Here is an 18,717-nt window from a genome sequence, read left to right on the forward strand (position 1 = left end):
CGTGTATGTGGAGGTTGAATCCGGCCTTACTAACGGATCCAGAACTACTCCCCAAACTGACTGACGCTCTCAGACATTACTTCCTTGATAACGCTTCCGAAGAGCTCTCCCCCTTGACTATTTGGGAAGCTCACAAGTGCGTCATGCGGGGGGAGCTCATCTGCGCAGGGGCTTCTCGTAAACGGGTAGCCGCCCAACAGCTCCGCACGCTAACTGATAAAATAGCTCGTTTGGAACTTCGACATAAAGCAACCTTAGATTCCCTACAGGCTCAGGAACTGTTACAAACCCGCCAGGCACTTAGGGATCTGTTAGAAACCAGGAGCAGACGCACCCTTTTCTTGAAAAAAAGAATCTACTACGAGAAGGGGGATAAGGGGGGGAAGATGCTAGCTAGGGCATTGAAGGACGCTTCCCTAGCCAATAATATCTTAGCCATTAGAACAAACGACGTCACTCTGACAAATAGGACCGACAAAATTGCGGAAAGCTTCCATAAGTTTTACTCCCGTCTCGATAGTGTCCCTCCCCAGCATAATCCGGGGGGACAGCTAGGAGATAGGAACCATATTATAAAAGACTATTTAGTTCAGAGCGGTATGCCGACTCTTTCCCCAGAAGCTGCTGAATCGTTGGAACTCCCCATCTCGTCCGAGGAGCATTCGACAGCGGTTAAGAACCTTAAAGCAGGCAAAAGCCCGGGCCCGGATGGGTTCACGGCCCACTATTACAAGGTCTTTTTCAATCTTCTTGAGAACCCCCTTCTGAAGGTCTTTAATTCGCTCGGCGAACCACGCAATCTACCTGAAACTTTTCTGGGCGCGCATATAACATTACTGCCTAAACCAGGGAAGGATCCCTCGGTCTGCTCTAATTATCGCCCGATCTCCCTCTTAAATTTAGACCTAAAAATCTTGGCGAAAATAGTGGCGAATCGTTTGCGGTCTTTTTTGCCTCATTTGATAGGCGCTGAGCAGGTGGGGTTCATGCCGGGGAGGGAGTCCAGGGACAATGTGACTAAGGCTCTGAATTTAATACACCTGTGTCGCACCACAAACGTCGAGGGCCTTCTCCTGTCTACGGACGCGGAGAAGGCCTTCGACAGGGTCGCGTGGGACTACCTGTTCCTAACCTGCGGCCACATTGGCCTACGACCCCATATGTTCTCATGGATCTCATCCCTCTACCAGAACCCTACCGCCCAACTCAAAATCAATGGCACCTTGTCAGAACGGGTATCTATTCACAATGGTACGAGACAAGGCTGTCCTTTATCCCCCCTATTATTTATCCTATCCTTGGAGCCATTTATTGGTACCATTAATAACTCCCCTGCCATTGAAGGCTTCCGGGTTGGCCCAAAGACCTACAAGGTAGCTGCGTATGCAGATGATTTATTGTTTTTCCTGGTTCATCCCCATTCCTCAATCCCCAATCTGCTTAAGGCTTTTTCTGACTTTGGTTTTATGTCTAACCTCAAAATCAATTACACTAAATCGGAGGCGATGAATATTTCACTGCCCCCGGCTTCGCTCAGTTTAGCGCAGCAGAACAGCTCCTTCAGGTGGGTTGCGGATTCGTTGACTTACTTAGGGATTCAGCTTACACCACAGCTCCCAACCATTTACACCAAAAATTTTGTACCTTTGCTACGACGACTGGAAATAGACTTGTCTAAATGGTCACTTAAACATTTTTCCTGGTTTGGCAGGGCAGCCGTCATTAAAATGGTGACGTTGCCCAGGGTCTTGTATTTACTCCACACTCTGCCTGTAGAGCTTTCAGCGAGTTTTTTTAAGCGTTTACACTCTATTTTGCGGAAATTTCTTTGGGCGGACAAAAAACCCCGCATTTGTTTGCGCACCCTGACACGTCCTAAAACAGAAGGAGGCCTAGGGTTCCCCGACTTTAAACGTTACTACCAGGCGACACATCTCGCACGTATTATCGACTGGTACTGTCACGACCACGGTAAGGACTGGGTCCCCCTGGAAGAAAGTTTCTCACGAACGCCTCTTAAATTTTCGCCCTGGATCCCTTGGAACAAATGCCCAGCGGGCTTGACACAACACCCTTTAATTAAAACCACTCTAAAAAATTTCCATAAACTCGTGGCAGCACACCAGATAGCGTCAGTTCCAGGGCCTATGTCCCCCTTGACACAGAACCCAGACTTCCCACCTGGCTTGGAGCCAGGGTCCTTTTTATGCGCAGATTCCTCTCCTATTCTCATCTCCCATCTTGTTTCGGCGGGTTGGACGCATATGTACAATGATTTACGAAATGATGTCTCCCTGCGAGCGCTACCCTTTTGGAGCTATAGACAAGCTTGCCACTACATACTGACACCTACGCGAAAAAATGCTGTGATGAGAGATTTCACCACCTTCGAATCCCTATGTCATAAGAGCGAACCAGTGGCGAAAACCACGTCCGTTTTGTACGCATTCTTACACAGTCTCGGGGATCAGGACACACACAAATTTAAGGCTCAGTGGGAATCGGCCCTCCAAACCAGGTTTACGGACATGCAATGGCAGAATGCTTGTACACTAGCACATAAGTGCTCCATTAGCACTAGATTGCAGGAGAATTCATATAAACTCCTCTCACATTGGTATGCCACTCCGGACAAAGTGAAGAGATGGTACCCGCTGTCCTCAGACCTGTGTTGGAGATGTGGCGAGGCTAAGGGCGATATGCTACATATATGGTGGGATTGCCCCAAGATAGGTAGCTTCTGGGACCAAGTTCTGGGACTGATTAGGAAGATTACAGACACTAAGATGACTCTCTCACCAGCCTGTTGCCTACTTCACATTTCTGACTTCCCGCTGGGGAGATATAAGAGATCCCTAACCTAACACCTTTTGATGGCAGCGAAATCGTTGATCCCCAAATACTGGAAATCTCAACTGACACCGTCGGTGAAAGAATGGTTGAGCGCGGTTAATTTTATTTACTCGATGGAGGAGACGCTCGCTATTGCAGATGAAACAGCTGACAGATTTCACACCACATGGGCCCCATGGGTACTTTTTAAGTATTCGGACGCCTTTTCTAGATCCACTGGGGGCTGATTGTGATACTTTTTCACTGGACTGATTGTGGTTCTCCAGTTCTCAACCCCCCCCTCCGGGCTCGGAGGGGTGGAGCTGACAGATACCCTCTGTGGCCAGGGGGGCTGCTCCCCGGGGCCGCTTGGCCCTCTCTCACTTTTCTCTAACATGGCTCACACCTGCACTCTCTCCTTTTTTCTCTTTTTTCATTTTCTTATCGCTCCCTTCTTCTCTCCTTTTCTACTTCCTTCTTTGTATTTTATGGTCAAGACCTCAGATACCCGGTTACTGATCTCTAAGCTTAAGTTTGATTAATAGACATGTTCTCAACCTGCTTATGTATAAACTATGCATTGCAATTGTTTCCCTCCGAAGATGTTATCCTGGTGCAAGTTCACATTTTCTTTTCTCTGGAGGATATGTTCAGATTCACTGTTTATCTGTTGATATATAACTGTACATGGCGAGATGATGTAATCTTTGTTTGTGATTGTATCTGCTTCTTGACTCAATAAACTCTTTTAAATTGTAAAAAAAAAAAAAAAAAGAAAAGTGTGCCAGCTTTTCATTAGTACTGCTTGTTTTTTGGTGTCCACACTTAAAGTGTTAATGTGGAATCTAGCTTACAGGAGAGGTAATCACGTTCAGTTGGACTTGTTTTGTAACGTTGACAAGATTTCACTAGTCATCTCATCAGAAGTGTGCCCTTTTGGAAGACTTCTCAACGAAAGCATGCAATTTCCTAATGCTGATATTCTGAGATTCCAGTGTGTTGAGCAAGGAATGCCAGCAAAGTGCAGCAGAAACTTCAGAGACGCTTGAGCAATCAAGAAAAGGCATTTGTTAAATGAGCTTGGCAGCAGTGGGATTTGAACCCACACCTCCAAAGAGACTGGAGCCTAAATCCAGTGCCTTAGACCGCTCGGCCATGCTACCTGTGAAAGTGCTCTTGCTAAGGACTAAAAAGAGGCATGACAGTCTACATTCCATGCTCTGCATTCATTGTTTGTATGTGACATGTACGTAACATGTATGCCATGTGTGTCATATGTATGTAACGTGTGTAACATGTATGTCATACGAGTATGACATGTATGTAACATGTATTCAACATGTATTCAACATGTATGTCATATGTATGTTTAATCTGTGTAATATGTGTGTAACACGTATGTAATATGTGTGATATGCATGCCATATGTGTATTGTGTGTCATATGTGTAACATGTATGTAACATGTGTGTACCATGCATGTCATGTGCATGCCATATGTGTGTAACATGTATGTAACATATGTGCAACATGCATGTCATATGTGTGTCGTATTAATGTAACATGTGTGTGACATGCATGTCATATGTGTGTAACATGTATGTGATGTGCATGACATGTATGTTATATGTGTGTAATATGTGTAACATGCATGTGACATGTGTGTAAAATTGTGTCTAAATGGTGTGTAACATGAGTGTGACATGTATGTAACATGCATGCAACATGTATATCATATGTATGTAACATTTGTGTAATATGTGTGAACTATGTGTGTAATATGTAAGTAGCACGTGTGTCACATGTGTGTAACATGTATGTCATATGTGTGTAGTGTGTGTAGCATGTATGTAATATGTGCACAACATGCATATTATAGGTATGTATCATGTATCAAACAAAACATGCAATGATTGCAGCTTTTCTAATGCTGCTAAAGCAAAGAGGTAAGTGTTTTTTGAGATTCCAGTGAGTTGGGAAAGGAACTGCAGTAAATTGCAGAAGCAAGATCAGAGAAGCTTGAGCCCTAGAGGGTAGGGATTTTGTTAAAAAGAGTTTGGCAGCAGTGGGATTGGAACCCACGCCCCCAAGGAGACCGGAGCCTTAATCCAGCGCCTTAGACCGCTCTGCCATGCTACCCATAAAAATGAACACGTTATCGACTAAAATCGGGTGGGACATTCCATGCTCTGCATTCATTGCTTGAGCTGGAGGCCTCAGAACTCTAAACTACAAGTATTCACCACTTTATCCATTATAAAAGGTAGTTGAAGTTTCACGGAGATGGCCAAGATGCCACCTTATGTGTTTCAATCCTCTTTCTGAGGCAGCAGGTGGTGGTCACTTTACACTTGAGAGTGGACTTTGGGTACAGCATTCTGTGGCAAGTTCACTTGGCACTCTGCTGAAAAGTGTGCCAGCTTTTCATTTGTACTGCTTGTTTTTTGGTGTCCACACTTAAAGTGTTAATGTGGAATCTAGCTTACAGGAGAGGTAATCACGTTCAGTTGAACTTGTTTTGTAACATTGACAACATTTCACTAGTCATTTCATCAGAAGTGTGCCCTTTTGGAAGACTTCTCAACCAAAGCATGCAATTTCCTAATGCTGCTGTTCTGAGATTCCAGTGTGTTGAGCAAGGAATGCCAGCAAAGTGCAGCAGAAACTTCAGAGACGCTTGAGCAATCAAGGATAGGCATTTGTTAAAAGAGCTTGGGAGCAGTGGGATTTGAACCCACACCTCCAAAGAGACTGGAGCCTAAATCCAGCGCCTTAGACCGCTCGGCCATGCTACCAGTGAAAGTGCTCTTGCTAAGGACTAAAATGAGGCATGACAGTCTACATTCCATGCTCTGCATTCATTGTTTGTATGTGACATGTACGTAACATGTATGTCATGTATGTCATGTGTGTCATATGTATGTAACGTGTGTAACATGTATTTCATAAGTGTATGACATGTATGTAACATGTATTCAACATGTATGTCATATGTACGTATAATCTGTGTAATATGTGTGTAACACGTATGTAATATGTGTGATATGCATACCATATGTGTATTGTGTGTCATATGTGTAACATGTATGTAACATGTGTGTACAACGCATGTCATATGCATGCCATATGTGTGTAACATGTATGTAAGATATGTGCAACATGCATGTCATATGTGTGTCGTATTAATGTAACATGTGTGTGACATGCATGTCATATGTGTGTAACATGTATGTGATGTGTATGACATGTATGTTATATGTGTGTAATATGTGTAACATGCATGTGACATGTGTGTAAAATTGTGTATAAATGGTGTGTAACATGAGTGTGACATGTATGTAACATGCATGCAACATGTATATCATATGTATGTAACATTTGTGTAATATGTGTGAACTATGTGTGTAATATGTAAGTAGCATGTGTGTCACATGTGTGTAACATGTATGTCATATGTGTGTAGTGTGTGTAGCATGTATGTCATATGTGCACAACATGCATATTATATGTATGTATCATGTATCAAACAAAACATGCAATGATTGCAGCTTTTCTAATGCTGCTAAAGCAGAGAGGTAAGTGGCACTCTGCTGAAAAGTGTGCAAGCTTTTCATTAGTACTGCTTGTTTTTTGGTGTCCACACTTAAAGTGTTAATGTGGAATCTAGCTTACAGGAGAGGTAATCACGTTCAGTTGAACTTGTTTTGTAACGTTGACAACATTTCACTAGTCATCTCATCAGAAGTGTGCCCTTTTGGAAGACTTCTCAACCAAAGCATGCAATTTCCTAATGCTGCTGTTCTGAGATTCCAGTGTGTTGCGCAAGGAATGCCAGCAAAGTGCAGCAGAAACTTCAGAGACGCTTGAGCAATCAAGGATAGGCATTTGTTAAAAGAGCTTGGCAGCAGTGGGATTTGAACCCATTCTGTGGCAAGTTCACTTGGCACTCTGCTGAAAAGTGTGCAAGCTTTTCATTAGTACTGCTTGTTTTTTGGTGTCCACACTTAAAGTGTTAATGTGGAATCTAGCTTACAGGAGAGGTAATCACGTTCAGTTGAACTTGTTTTGTAACGTTGACAACATTTCACTAGTCATCTCATCAGAAGTGTGCCCTTTTGGAAGACTTCTCAACCAAAACATGCAATTTCCTAATGCTGCTGTTCTGAGATTCCAGTGTGTTGAGCAAGGAATGCCAGCAAAGTGCAGCAGAAACTTCAGAGACGCTTGAGCAATCAAGGATAGGCATTTGTTAAAAGAGCTTGGCAGCAGTGGGATTTGAACCCACGCCTCCAAAGAGACTGGAGCCTAAATCCAGCGCCTTAGACCGCTCGGCCATGCTACCAGTGAAAGTGCTCTTGCTAAGGACTAAAATGAGGCATGACAGTCTACATTCCATGCTCTGCATTCATTGTTTGTATGTGACATGTACGTAACATGTATGTCATGTGTGTCATATGTATGTAACGTGTGTAACATGTATTTCATAAGTGTATGACATGTATGTAACATGTATTCAACATGTATGTCATATGTACGTATAATCTGTGTAATATGTGTGTAACACGTATGTAATATGTGTGATATGCATACCATATGTGTATTGTGTGTCATATGTGTAACATGTATGTAACATGTGTGTACAACGCATGTCATATGCATGCCATATGTGTGTAACATGTATGTAAGATATGTGCAACATGCATGTCATATGTGTGTCGTATTAATGTAACATGTGTGTGACATGCATGTCATATGTGTGTAACATGTATGTGATGTGTATGACATGTATGTTATATGTGTGTAATATGTGTAACATGCATGTGACATGTGTGTAAAATTGTGTATAAATGGTGTGTAACATGAGTGTGACATGTATGTAACATGCATGCAACATGTATATCATATGTATGTAACATTTGTGTAATATGTGTGAACTATGTGTGTAATATGTAAGTAGCATGTGTGTCACATGTGTGTAACATGTATGTCATATGTGTGTAGTGTGTGTAGCATGTATGTCATATGTGCACAACATGCATATTATATGTATGTATCATGTATCAAACAAAACATGCAATGATTGCAGCTTTTCTAATGCTGCTAAAGCAGAGAGGTAAGTGGCACTCTGCTGAAAAGTGTGCAAGCTTTTCATTAGTACTGCTTGTTTTTTGGTGTCCACACTTAAAGTGTTAATGTGGAATCTAGCTTACAGGAGAGGTAATCACGTTCAGTTGAACTTGTTTTGTAACGTTGACAACATTTCACTAGTCATCTCATCAGAAGTGTGCCCTTTTGGAAGACTTCTCAACCAAAGCATGCAATTTCCTAATGCTGCTGTTCTGAGATTCCAGTGTGTTGCGCAAGGAATGCCAGCAAAGTGCAGCAGAAACTTCAGAGACGCTTGAGCAATCAAGGATAGGCATTTGTTAAAAGAGCTTGGCAGCAGTGGGATTTGAACCCATTCTGTGGCAAGTTCACTTGGCACTCTGCTGAAAAGTGTGCAAGCTTTTCATTAGTACTGCTTGTTTTTTGGTGTCCACACTTAAAGTGTTAATGTGGAATCTAGCTTACAGGAGAGGTAATCACGTTCAGTTGAACTTGTTTTGTAACGTTGACAACATTTCACTAGTCATCTCATCAGAAGTGTGCCCTTTTGGAAGACTTCTCAACCAAAACATGCAATTTCCTAATGCTGCTGTTCTGAGATTCCAGTGTGTTGAGCAAGGAATGCCAGCAAAGTGCAGCAGAAACTTCAGAGACGCTTGAGCAATCAAGGATAGGCATTTGTTAAAAGAGCTTGGCAGCAGTGGGATTTGAACCCACGCCTCCAAAGAGACTGGAGCCTAAATCCAGCGCCTTAGACCGCTCGGCCATGCTACCAGTGAAAGTGCTCTTGCTAAGGACTAAAATGAGGCATGACAGTCTACATTCCATGCTCTGCATTCATTGTTTGTATGTGACATGTACGTAACATGTATGTCATGTGTGTCATATGTATGTAACGTGTGTAACATGTATTTCATAAGTGTATGACATGTATGTAACATGTATTCAACATGTATGTCATATGTACGTATAATCTGTGTAATATGTGTGTAACATGTATGTAATATGTGTGATATGCATACCATATGTGTATTGTGTGTCATATGTGTAACATGTATGTAACATGTGTGTACAACGCATGTCATATGCATGCCATATGTGTGTAACATGTATGTAAGATATGTGCAACATGCATGTCATATGTGTGTCGTATTAATGTAACATGTGTGTGACATGCATGTCATATGTGTGTAACATGTATGTGATGTGTATGACATGTATGTTATATGTGTGTAATATGTGTAACATGCATGTGACATGTGTGTAAAATTGTGTATAAATGGTGTGTAACATGAGTGTGACATGTATGTAACATGCATGCAACATGTATATCATATGTATGTAACATTTGTGTAATATGTGTGAACTATGTGTGTAATATGTAAGTAGCACGTGTGTCACATGTGTGTAACATGTATGTCATATGTGTGTAGTGTGTGTAGCATGTATGTCATATGTGCACAACATGCATATTATATGTATGTATCATGTATCAAACAAAACATGCAATGATTGCAGCTTTTCTAATGCTGCTAAAGCAGAGAGGTAAGTGGCACTCTGCTGAAAAGTGTGCAAGCTTTTCATTAGTACTGCTTGTTTTTTGGTGTCCACACTTAAAGTGTTAATGTGGAATCTAGCTTACAGGAGAGGTAATCACGTTCAGTTGAACTTGTTTTGTAACGTTGACAACATTTCACTAGTCATCTCATCAGAAGTGTGCCCTTTTGGAAGACTTCTCAACCAAAGCATGCAATTTCCTAATGCTGCTGTTCTGAGATTCCAGTGTGTTGAGCAAGGAATGCCAGCAAAGTGCAACAGAAACTTCAGAGACGCTTGAGCAATCAAGGATAGGCATTTGTTAAAAGAGCTTGGCAGCGTGGGGCGCATGCGCGAGGCTCTGCATGGAGGACGTGTTCCACTAGAGCTCCGCACTCCCCGCCACAATACCGGACTATTATTGCGGGTTTGAGCCACCCTGCAACCCCGCTTTTTCGGCATATTACCTCTGGAAAGCTCACTGACCGCCACGGTATGGTCCTGACAGGTCAGCGAGGCAAGAACAAGCCTAAGCCGATCAAAGAAGCCTTAGCCCGCGCTTCGTCCAAGATGGCGGCGAAGGCCCTAGCTCTGCAACGTACTGCTTCCCCTGACGGTACAGGCCACACAGATAGCGATGAGGAGGATGACCACGCTGAAGGCCCCCCCGCTATTCCACCCTCTGGATTATCTCAGGCGGACTTCTTATCCCTGATGGAGACCATGCTCCACAAGGCACTCAAATCCACCTCGGACCAGATCACCAATAAACTGACCAGAGAGATTAGAGAACTAGGCCAACGTACGTCGGATCTGGAAACCAGAGTTGATGATATTGAGCTCACACTACAAGAACAGGTCCGGGAGCAAACGGCCCTGCGAGAAGAAAATACCACCCTTCTCTCTCGCCTGGAAGACGCGGAGAATAGATCCCGTCGATCAAACCTTCGCTTGCGAGGTATACCAGAAACTGTTGATGATGTCCAATCTTTTGTTACTGCTCTCTTTCAAGAACTGTCACCTTCTATACCGATCGAACGATTGGAATTCGATCGTATACATAGGGCCCTCACCCGGAGACAGCCTGATGGCCCTCCGCGGGACATCATCATTAAACTTCACTTCTTTCGTACGAAGGAACAATTACTGGCTGCTGCACGTACGAAGGACAACCTTATCTTTCAAGAACATACTTATCAACTCTTCTCCGATCTGGCCCCTCAAACGATCGCAAAACGCAGCGCGATGAAACCGCAGCTACAGATTCTGCAACAGCATCAGGTGAAATATACGTGGCGATTCCCCTTCGCTTTGCAGTTCTTGTTTCAAGGGCAGCAACACAACTGTACCTCACCTGAAGCCCTCCAGAGTCTCCTGGAATCCCTTCGTTTGGTCGCTCCACCCCAACCTTCTGAGGTGGCCTTACCTCGAATCCCAGCCCGGTTCTCCAATCACCCCTACGCTGCTACTCCGAGAAGACCTCCACCAGTTCCCTCCTCTGTACGAAAAGGGACCCCAGCTCGACCGCCTCGTGAGACTGCCTCTGACCGTCCGTTATACTCACCACGCTGAATCCAGTCGTTTATTCTTGTACTGAGTGCTACCGGAGGTATCCTGGTGTGAGGACCGAACACGTTCGTATCTTTTTTCTTTTTCTGCCTAACTCCTCCACCAGGGCTTAAGGAGACTGTTCCGTGTTGGGCTTTCCCCCCTTTTCTTTAAATGTTTTGGGGGGGGGGGCCCACGCAGTCTCCTATCACCCTCTAGGGTTGCACAGGCTCGAATCCTGTTATTCCTGAACTTCTTTTTTTTTTTTTTTTATTATTACTGTTTTTTTTATATATATAGACTTTTTTTTTGAGTGCTATGGTTAGCCACATTTTGTGCTGTTCCTGTTACACGAACACTGTTATGAGATCTAAATAACTTGCTCCTTTGCTTTGTATGCGATTACTTTTGCACTCACAGTAAATCTGTCTGTAGGAGTGCTTAACTAGTCACGCTATGGTTCATAGTTTACTACTAATGGCTGACCTAATGTGATACTCCATTGCTATATAAAGACCTCTTGGATCTGTTTTCAATAGATTCCGGTTGTGGCGGGGAACTGTCATTGCTTCCCCCTAGTAAGGTATGCAGACCCTCCAGTTGGCTGGCTGGCTGGGGAGTTTGCACACTATTTGGTCGGGCAACAGATTTCTGTTTTCCCTACCACGAGTTTTCAGTGTCTTTGCCTTACAAATTTCGTTTCTCTATCTCTATTTCTCCATTCTTTTCCCCTCCTTCCCTTCCTTCCCCTTTGGTCGTGTGTCGGTGGGACGGCGGGGTCCTGGGGACGCCCTTTAATATCTTTTAAATACCCTCCCGATGACCCCCATAAACATTGTTTCGTTAAATGTTAAGGGATTAAACTCCCCTAACAAGCGGGTCAAGGCCTTCAAGACGTTTGTGTCCCTGAAGGCAGGCATAGTAGCCCTTCAGGAAACCCATTTTTCCTCTAACGCAACCCCCAAATACTTTAATTCCCGATATCCCCAGGTTTTTACCGCATCTGCAGCCACGAAACAACGTGGTGTACTGATAGCTATTCACCATACCCTCCCCTTCTCGGTACTCATAGAAATTAAAGACCCTGAGGGACGATATATTATTATAGTAGGCCTACTTCAGGATGTAGAAACTACATTGGTTTCCTATTATGCCCCCAATAACAACCCCATCCCCTTTTTTTCACATCTGCTCCAGGTCTTACGGACCCACTGTAAGGGCACTCTGCTTTTATGTGGGGATTCCAATCTAGTTCTGCAACCCCATCTGGATAAATCCCCATATGCCCCTGAACAGTACGCTCTGTCCCTACGGTTTCGGAAACTACTACAACAAGCCTCCCTACTTGATTCTTGGCGTGAATGTCACCCGTCCAAGAAAAACTACACTTTTTATTCCTATCCTCATAACTCCTTTTCCAGAATTGACCATATCTTCCTGTCAGTTGCTACATCCCCAATTCTGATTGATTCCTCTATTCACCCTATATCGTGGTCGGACCACTGCGCAGTAATATTTTCTATATCTTCTCTGATTCCGCAATCCCGAGATCGCTCATGGTGCATTAACGAAGCTCACCTTACCAACCAGTCTTTCCTTCTAGACATACAAGTTGCCCTTAAAGATTATATAAAAAATAATTCTACCCCTGAAATTTCTCCTACTCTACTCTGGGAAGCACATAAGCCAGTAATTAGAGGCACCTGTATTTCGGTATCCACACATCTTAAGAAAATTAAAACACTCCGTCTGGCTGGGTTAGAGCAGAAATTTCATCAAGCCTTTCTACAGTTCCAGTCCTCCCAAACGGATCATAACCGAGTGGTGATGGAAAAATCCAGAGTTGAGTTGGATCTGCTGTTGGCTGAGTCGGCTGACAAGGCTATCCGTAGATCCAATCATACACTCTATATGAAGGCTAATAAGCCGGATACACTATTGGCTATGCGCCTTAGACGCCCTGATAGAGCCCAAGCCCCCATTAGACTTAAAATAGGTAAGAACATATACACGAGCAACCCCGTTAAAGTACTCCGGGAATTCCGTGCTCGCCTTGAAACCCTATATAAAGCCAAATCTACTTTCTCTCAAAGGACGGCTGACCAACTATTTCAAGATCTCTCCTTGCCATCTATGACTGACACTGATAGGGAGTCTCTGGAAGCGCCCATTACAACAGAAGAAATACTTGCAGCTATCAAGACCCTTAAACCGCATAAGAGACCTGGCCCAGATGGGCTGTCTGCCACATATTATAAGAAATTTGCCCCCATCCTGACCCCTCTCCTTTGTAGATCCTTTAATGCCCTTCTACTGAATCGGACGTTTGGTCGTGACACCCTAACAACCATAATAGCCATGATTCCCAAACCTAACACTGATAACTCCTTATGGTCTAACTACCGTCCTATTTCCTTGCTGAACTTGGACATTAAACTTCTAGCCAAAATCTTAGCCTTTCGCCTTAACCCGATAATTGGTAAATTGGTCAATAAAGACCAGGTAGGCTTTATGCCTCGACGCCAGGCCAGTGATAATGTTAGACGGGTAATTTTACTCCAACACCTAGCTAGGTCTCGTAAAATTCCGATGCACCTATTATCTCTTGATATAAGAAAAGCATTTGACACGGTGTCCTGGCCCTACCTAGATTATATTCTCAAACGCTGGGGGTTCGGCCCTCATTTTCTTCAATGGGTGAATGCCCTTTATAATCAACCACAAGCCTATATTAAATATTCGGGTTTCCGTTCAGATGCTTTTCCCATAGAAAGAGGAACAAGACAGGGCTGCCCCCTTTCCCCCCTTATTTTTGCTTTGACTATTGAACCTCTCGCTGCCCTAATCAGAAGCTCCCCTGATATAAAAGGACTTGAAGTAGCATCCACCTCTCAAAAAATATGTTTATTTGCCGATGACGCCCTCCTTTTCGTGACCTCCCCCCGTACAACCCTCCCGAACCTTATGTCTATTCTAGATAAATTTGCAATCATCTCGGGCCTCGAAGTAAATCAACAGAAATCTAAAGCGCTAAATGTGTCCCTCTCTCCCTCAGAATTGGCACATGTACAAAGTAACTTCCCCTTTCCTTGGTCTGCTTCTACACTCACATACTTGGGAATTAAATTGACCGGAGATCCCTCCACACTTTTTCGTGCTAATTATATTCCCATGCTATCGCACCTTACCTCTTTGTTAGAAACCTGGAAACCCCTCTGTGTCTCCTGGATAGGTAGAATTGCGGCCGTTAAGGTGACCCTACTGCCTAAACTCCTCTACCTTTACAGGGTTCTCCCCATCCCAGTCCCGTCCTACTTCCACCGTGTTATACAGTCTCGGGTGTTCAGGTACATTTGGGGCTCAACTAAACCCAGGGTTCCGAGATCTATTCTTCTCCGGGATAGAAGTAGGGGAGTCCTTGGTATACCTAACTTTGCTCGTTATTATCAAGCTGCCCAGTTGGCTCAGGTGACCCTGTTTCATGCTACTACGGAAATACCCCTATGGGTCAGTTTGGAAGCGATAGAGGTATTTCCTTTACTGATGCACAACCTATTATGGCTCCCACCTTCGACACGTAGCTCTATAACTAATCCTGTCACAAAGCACTCTCTAAAGATTTGGGACAGATTGCGTGGCCCCTTTGGGCTGGCCTCTCGGCATACCCCCTTACTCTCTTTCTTCGGCCACCCCCGTTTTCACCCAGCTATGGCGGAGCCTGGGTCATTTACTCTATGGTCCCAAGCTGGTCTCTGTCAAATACTTGATGTTGTTACTGATACCTCCCTTAGATCTTTCTCAGCCCTTCAGACCCAACACGGCTTACCTCCCTCTGAATTCTACCGTTACCTCCAAATAGCCCACTTTGTTAAATCAATAATTGGATCCGCCACATCTCTCACCAATATGTCTTTTTTCGAGAAAACTTGCTCCTCAGACCCTCATGCTCCGGGTACTATCTCAGCTATCTATGCCCACCTAAACAACTCCTCTACTACCCTTCCCTCTTATGCTGCGCAGTGGTCCAAGGACCTACACCTGACCCTTGATACGGAAAGCTGGTCCCATGTGTGGGCTATGACTAAATTGTCGACTCAAAACATAGTAGCCCTAGAAGCTAATTATAAAGTACTCATGAGGTGGTATCTAGTCCCAGCTAGGATCTCCAAATTCCTACCGAATTACTCTCCAGTATGTTTCCGAGGCTGTGGGGAAGGGGGTACACATGTTCATATTTGGTGGACATGCCCGATAGTACAGCGCTTCTGGCTGGCAATTTTCCAAATTGCTTCAACACTGTTACATGATACCTTAGCCCCCGACCCGGCCATAGCGCTCCTAAATCATATCCAGGAAGACTATAACAAATCGCAATGCCGTCTCCTCCTCCAATTGACTACGGCCGCAAAACAGACTATTGCTAAAGCTTGGAAGACCCCGAATCTTCATATTACTGAAACTAAGCATAGAGTGACTCGTGCCATGATCCATAGCAAGATCGAAGCGACGTTGCTGGACCGTGTCCCTCGCCACTCGCGAATTTGGGCCCCATTGGTGGATAACTTTCTCCCCCAAGATTTTGACCAAACCCTTCTTGTACCATGAAATGAGTTCACACTCTGACTGTTTGATCTGATGGCTGCCTGGGGCCCCGGGCGCTCCTACCGACGCCGACCACTCCCCTCCCCCCCCACCTCCACTTCCATTCGGTCCCCCCTTTACTTGCTATCTTTCTCTCCCCACTCTGTCCCCCCCTTCCCTTTTTTCTATTCTCTTTTTCTTTTTCCTTTTCTTCTCCTTTTTCTTAGCCCATGGCTTCATACAATATATTTGAGTTCTTTTTGTGCCATGAACAAGGTCTGTGTGCTGACAAATTTACTGTTCTTATGTTTTCTTATATCCCGACATAGTAGTTTTGTTGGTTATGTTGTAATTTGGTGGGGGGTTCTTCCCCCTATAACAGTTCCTACTCAATGATATTCATTATTCTCCTTATTCTAACTTGAAGAGAGCTAGCGTAATACTCTTTGCTATGTATGCTCTGTGTCTAATAAGTTATGCTTTCTTTGTTTATGTTCTTGACTTATATCCCTGTTAAACTAATGTCAAGCGCTGTATCTTCAGTCTTGAATGTGTCTTATGTTTCTATTCAATAAAAAATTTGAACAGAAAAGAGCTTGGCAGCAGTGGGATTTGAACCCAAGCCTCCAAAGAGACTGGAGCCTAAATCCAGTGCCTTAGACCGCTCAGCCATGCTACCTGTGAATGTACTCTTGCTAAGGACTAAAAAGAGGCAGGACAGTCTACATTCCATGCTCTGCATTCATTGTTTGTATGTGACATGTACGTAACATGTATGTCATGTGTGTCATATGTATGTAACGTGTGTAACATGTATGTCATAAGTGTATGACATGTATGTAACATGTATTCAACATGTATGTCATATGTATGTATAATCTGTGTAATATGTGTGTAACACATATGTAATATGTGTGATATGCATGCCATATGTGTATTGTGTGTCATATGTGTAACATGTATGTAACATGTGTGTACCATGCATGTCATATGCATGCCATATGTGTGTAACATGTATGTAAGATATGTGCAACATGCATGTCATATGTGTGTCATATTAATGTAACATGTGTGTGACATGCATGTCATATGTGTGTAGCATGTATGTGATGTGTATGACATGTATGTTATATGTGTGTAATATGTGTAACATGCATGTGACATGTGTGTAAAATTGTGTCTAAATGGTGTGTAACATGAGTGTGACATGTATGTAACATGCATGCAACATGTATATCATATGTATGTAACATTTGTGTAATATGTATGAACTATGTGTGTAATATGTAAGTAGCACGTGTGTCACATGTGTGTAACATGTATGTCATATGTGTGTAGTGTGTGTAGCATGTATGTAATATGTGCACAACATGCATATTATATGTATGTATCATGTATCAAACAAAACATGCAATGATTGCAGCTTTTCTAATGCTGCTAAAGCAGAGAGGTAAGTGTTTTTTGAGATTCCAGTGAGTTGGGAAAGGAACTGCAGTAAATTGCAGGAGCAAGATCAGAGAAGCTTGAGCCCTAGAGGGTAGGGATTTTGTTAAAAGGAGTTTGGCAGCAGTGGGATTCGAACCCACGCCCCCAAAGAGACTGGAGCCTTAATCCAGCGCCTTAGACCGCTCGGCCATGCTACCCATAAAAATGAACACGTTATCGACTAAAATCAGGTGGGACATTCCATGCTCTGCATTCATTGCTTGAGCTGGAGGCCTCAGAACTCTAAACTACAAGTATTCACCACTTTATCCATTATAAAAGGTAGTTGAAGTTTCACGGAGATGGCCAAGATGCCACCTTATGTGTTTCAGTCCTCTTTCTGAGGCAGCAGGTGGTGGTCACTTTACACTTGAGAGTGGACTTTGGGTGCAGCATTCTGTGGCAAGTTCACTTGGCACTCTGCTGAAAAGTGTGCCAGCTTTTCATTAGTACTGCTTGTTTTTTGGTGTCCACACTTAAAGTGTTAATGTGGAATCTAGCTTACAGGAGAGGTAATCACGTTAGTTGGACTTGTTTTGTAACGTTGACAAGATTTCACTAGTCATCTCATCAGAAGTGTGCCCTTTTGGAAGACTTCTCAACCAAAGCATGCAATTCCCTAATGCTGCTGTTCTGAGATTCCAGTGTGTTGAGCAAGGAATGCCAGCAAAGTGCAGCAGAAACTTCAGAGACGCTTGAGCAATCAAGGATAGGCATTTGTTAAAAGCTTGGCAGCAGTGGGATTTGAACCCACGCCTCCAAAGAGACTGGAGCCTAAATCCAGCGAATTAGACCGCTCGGCCATGCTACCTGTGAAAGTGCCCTTGCTAAGGACTAAAAAGAGGCATGACAGTCTACATTCCATGCTCTGCATTCATTGTTTGTATGTGACATGTACGTAACATGTATGTCATGTGTGTCATATGTATGTAACGTGTGTAACATGTATTTCATAAGTGTATGACATGTATGTAACATGCATTCAACATGTATGTCATATGTATGTATAATCTGTGTAATATGTGTGTAACACGTATGTAATATGTGTGATATGTATGCCATATGTGTATTGTGTGTCATATGTGTAACATGTATGTAACATGTGTGTACCATGCATGTCATATGCATGCCATATGTGTGTAACATGTATGTAAGATATGTGCAACATGCATGTCATATGTGTGTCATATTAATGTAACATGTGTGTGACATGCATGGCATATGTGTGTAGCATGTATGTGATGTGTATGACATGTATGTTATATGTGTGTAATATGTGTAACATGCATGTGACATGTGTGTAAAATTGTGTCTAAATGGTGTGTAACATGAGTGTGACATGTATGTAACATGCATGCAACATGTATATCATATGTATGTAACATTTGTGTAATATGTGTGAACTATGTGTGTAATATGTAAGTAGCACGTGTGTCACATGTGTGTAACATGTATGTCATATGTGTGTAGTGTGTGTAGCATGTATGTAATATGTGCACAACATGCATATTATATGTATGTATCATGTATCAAACAAAACATGCAATGATTGCAGCTTTTCTAATGATGCTAAAGCAGAGAGGTAAGTGTTTTTTGAGATTCCAGTGAGTTGGGAAAGGAACTGCAGTAA

The 18,717-nt window shown here is 43.2% G+C and overlaps 5 non-coding genes across 5 annotated transcripts; all 5 read right to left on the reverse strand.

Moving 5' to 3' along the window:
• Positions 1-3,913: 3,913 nt before the first annotated feature.
• TRNAL-UAG (transfer RNA leucine (anticodon UAG)) lies at positions 3,914-3,995 on the reverse strand. The gene has a single exon. It is a non-coding gene; the product is annotated as a tRNA-Leu (tRNA).
• Positions 3,996-5,544: 1,549 nt separating this feature from the next.
• On the reverse strand, positions 5,545-5,626 carry TRNAL-UAG (transfer RNA leucine (anticodon UAG)). The gene has a single exon. It is a non-coding gene; the product is annotated as a tRNA-Leu (tRNA).
• Positions 5,627-7,091: 1,465 nt separating this feature from the next.
• TRNAL-UAG (transfer RNA leucine (anticodon UAG)) lies at positions 7,092-7,173 on the reverse strand. The gene has a single exon. It is a non-coding gene; the product is annotated as a tRNA-Leu (tRNA).
• Positions 7,174-8,629: 1,456 nt separating this feature from the next.
• Positions 8,630-8,711, reverse strand: TRNAL-UAG (transfer RNA leucine (anticodon UAG)). The gene has a single exon. It is a non-coding gene; the product is annotated as a tRNA-Leu (tRNA).
• An 8,452-nt stretch (positions 8,712-17,163) lies between these two features.
• Positions 17,164-17,245, reverse strand: TRNAL-AAG (transfer RNA leucine (anticodon AAG)). The gene has a single exon. It is a non-coding gene; the product is annotated as a tRNA-Leu (tRNA).
• Between the last annotated feature and the right edge of the window lie 1,472 nt (positions 17,246-18,717).

Source organism: Lithobates pipiens, unplaced genomic scaffold (assembly GCF_037356315.1).
Source record: "Lithobates pipiens isolate NorthernLeopardFrog02 unplaced genomic scaffold, aLitPip1_a1.2 Scaffold_28, whole genome shotgun sequence".
Classification (NCBI taxonomy): Eukaryota; Metazoa; Chordata; class Amphibia; order Anura; family Ranidae; genus Lithobates; species Lithobates pipiens.